Here is a 3,678-nt window from a genome sequence, read left to right on the forward strand (position 1 = left end):
TCCGAGGACCGGCCCACGCGCGAAGGCCGCCCCCACGGCGAGCCAGAGCCACCGCCGCCCCGCCCCACTCCCGTCGCCCCGCCCTGGTGCTCCGCCTCGCCCGGGCAGGGAGGGGGCTGTGGGGCCCAGCGGGCCTGGCTGTCCAGCCTCAGTCTCTGCCTCTCTGAAGTGGGAGCGAGCCCCTCCGGGGATCTGAGTGCGGGCCTCAGCCCAGCGCTTGGCCTGGGGTGCGGGAGCTTGTGAGTGGCCGCAGTGGCCTCTTCTTGGTGGCCTCCACCTCTGCGCAGGAGCCCGGCGGGGCCTGAACCTTCCCTGCGTCCTTGAGGGGAGCAGCCTGTGCACCGTGTGGCGCGGGCGATGGGGTGCTTGGCGCCCGCGGAGTCTGACCCGGACCAGAGAAGGCCCTGCCTGCTGGGGGCGGCTGTCTGCCCGACACCCCCGTGGAAGTGTTCGGGCTCCGGGTTCAGATCCTGGCTCCTGAGTCTGCGAGGAGTGATTGGCGCCCTTGGGACCTCAGGCTTCTCGCCTGTAAAATGGGGGCTCGAAGAGTGTCCCCAGTCAGCTGCCACTGGGCTCCTGCTCGGGGGACAAATGTGCAAGATGCGGTCCCTGCTCTAAGGGTGCGCAGGGCCTGCAGAGGAGTCACCAAAGGGGAGATCGGAGGCGCTGCCCAGGGCAAGGCCAGGAGCTGCGCGACCGCGGGATGTCCCCTGAGACGTCAGGGTCACAGGCCCTGCCCTCCCGCCCCAATGAGAGGGGGCAGGGGGAGGTGAGGGGTCTTGGGGGGCTTCCTGGGAGAAGGAAGGTCTAGGTCACTAGGACAGGAGTGCCTGGAGCGTGAGATGGAGTGATGTCCCCTCCACCTGGACACCTGCCGGGAGAAACGGGTGGGGGTGCCGTGCCTGAGGACACGGGCTCCCAGGGTCTTCTCAGACCCACATGGCCATCCTGCCTGGAAAGCACTCTCCGCCTAAACATGGGGAAACTGAGGCACAGAGGTGACGCAGCCTGCAGAGTCTGCATGGCCCACGGGTGGAGACCAGGTGTGCTGCCCTGAGGATGCTGGCCTGTGCCCGGGCCTTGCCTGGGCTGGAGCGCACTGTGAGTTTGGATCTCGGACTCTGACTTGGGTTCCAGCGGATCCAGGCTGACGCCTCTTTGGCCTGTGACCCTGCTGTCTGGGGGGGACATCCCTCTGTAGTGCAGTCTTTATTTCTAGCAACTCTGGCGAGTCCAGGCCCCTCGCTCACTCGGCCCCCTGCCTGGGGACAGTCTTATAGGTCAAGATGAGCCTGGCTCCTGGCCCTGCCCTCACAGCTGGCGTCTGACCCTGTGGATCTCGTGCCTTCTGCACCTGCCTCCTCGCCAGTCAGGGAAACACCCACTTTCAGAGTGTTGGGAAGACCAGACACAGGCGTGGGAAGGCATTTGGAGGGCGCCGTCCGTGTGCCGCGTTACAACTGGGAGCTGGGGCAACAGGAGACCATTACTGGCTGGTTCCTGCTAGAGTCAGGTTCTGGCTTCTCCCCTGGTGCCCTTGTGGGGCCATGAGTGCAGCAGGGCCAGGGCCTGGATTATGGGACGTCTGCATTCAGAGCCAGGAGCCAGGGAGGGACTGGCCTGGCCAGTGGTGTCCCAGGTGGGCTCACTAGGTGGGTCCCCAACCCCACTGTGGAGGGGACATGTCTGGCGAGCTGGGCCAGCCTCCCTACCTCAACCTGTGGGCTCTTGTCCCAGATAATCAAGTTCTGGAGCTGTCCTGTGCCAGTGGGATGTCTAACAGCATCTCTGGCCTCGCCCCACTGCAGGCCATTACTCGTGATGGCAACAATGTCTCCAGACAGTACCAAGTTTCCCCTGGGGGGAGCAAAACTGCCCCCAGAGAAGGCCACCGAGCTAAGCCCCGTCCCACTTGCGATGGAACTGGTCGGTGCATGCTGCACGATTCACAAAGCCAGAGCCTCCGGCAGGTTACGTGACACTCCAAGTCCCAAGCTTGGCCGGGCAGAATTACCCAAGCACAAGGGCGTCATTGTGGCTGGTTTGACTGCACAGGGGCCGAGGTTGGATGGACAGGAACTGAGGGGCTTAGCTCCGCCGGCAGCGCAGGGTCAGCCAGACCTGGAGGCCAGGGTAGGAGGGTCAGAGATGTCATGAGGGTGGGACCACCACAGAGCTGGAGGCCCATGTGATTCTTCCCGAGGTCAGCGAATCTCAGACCTGGGGCATTTGGGTCCTGGTGGCCATGAGTGCAGCTGCGAAGAGTCCAGGCCCCAGGTGGGAGACCGCTTCCTGGAAGCTGGGCTGTCAGGGAGGACGAGGGAGCGGAGGACTGGGCTGCACAGCGCCCACCCAACCCAGGCCACGTCCAAAATGCAGCAAGCCGGGCACGGCCAGGGGCAGCGAACGGGACAGGCCAGGCGGGTCACCTGAGACTGGCCAGAGGTCTCGCCAACTCCACCTACTCATCCTGCTCCACGGCTCCTCCTGGCAAGTCCCTCGCGCCCCTTTCTGACCCCGGCATGTGTGTTGGGGACACCAGGTGGTGTGTTTCCTGGCAGTAGACAAGGGAGTGCTGTGGCTTCCCAGGACCAGGGTAGGGAGTCCTTTCTAGGCTACCCTGAGCGGAGGCAGCAGGACATCACCCGGAGAGCAGCATGGCCGGGCAGGGAGCCTCCGAGGATGTCCCTGCTCACATCAAACAGTCCCCACATGGGGGGGACAACAGGGGACACGGGCCTCCCAGGAAGAGGCAGAGCCTGAAGGAGGACAGGGCGGAGTGAGCTCCAGAGTCTGGCAGCCCTTGTTTACTTCAGGAATTGAACCTGGCCGACTGTGGGGACGTGAGCAGACTGTCCCTGTCCCAAAGGGCTCATAGGTATAGGAGACGGGGCAGCCAGCTGGCAGGACTCACTCCCTGTGCAGTCTTGGAAGAGCTTCCCGGGCCCTCCTGTTCCACGACTTGGAGCTGCCGCCGCGGCTCATGTGGCCACCACAGGATGTCCGGCCTCCCTGTGACACTTGCCCAGTCAGCGTGGCTAGCCACTGAAAGGAGTCTACGCTCTCAGCCCCTCCCCTTCACCGGCTCCAGGACAGCAGGTACAGGCCAGCATCCCAGTGAGGAAACACAGAGACCCCTGTGGAAACCAGCCAGCCCGGAGGAGAGGCTGCTAGACTCAAACACGGCAGTGGGGTCCCCAAGAGCCCTCAGGAATGAGCCAGTGTCCACAGTGCATGCACCTGGGCCGCCCTCCAGCATCACACCTCTCTCCTCAACAGAAGCAGAGGCAGACAGCCAGCTACCCACCAGCAGACGTGGCCATCAGGGGCCAGGTCAGAGAAGGTGTGTGGCGGGTTCGGAGCTATGGCGGCCAGCCAAGAGGAAGATGCTTGTTTACAAGACAGAATCCTCTGAGTGGAAAGAAGATGTTGCATCCATAAAACAAGAACAGGGTGATGTGGATAAAGAGGGATAGTCAAGGGTTAGGATTTGGAATAATGAAAGTGAGAGACTGGGGGAAAGACTGGGGGGCTGAGTAGAGGGACTCCTCCCAAAGAGGAGAGCAAAGAGGCGAAAAAGGAGAGAAAGGTAAGAAGTATTTCAGAGCCGGGCTCGGTGGCTCAGCCTGTCATCCCACGCCTTTGGGAGGCGGAGGTGAGTGGATTGCCTGAGCCCGC

This window comes from Carlito syrichta, unplaced genomic scaffold (genome assembly GCF_000164805.1).
Source record: "Carlito syrichta isolate Samal-C Ts95f unplaced genomic scaffold, Tarsius_syrichta-2.0.1 Scaffold120529, whole genome shotgun sequence".
NCBI lineage: Eukaryota > Metazoa > Chordata > Mammalia > Primates > Tarsiidae > Carlito > Carlito syrichta.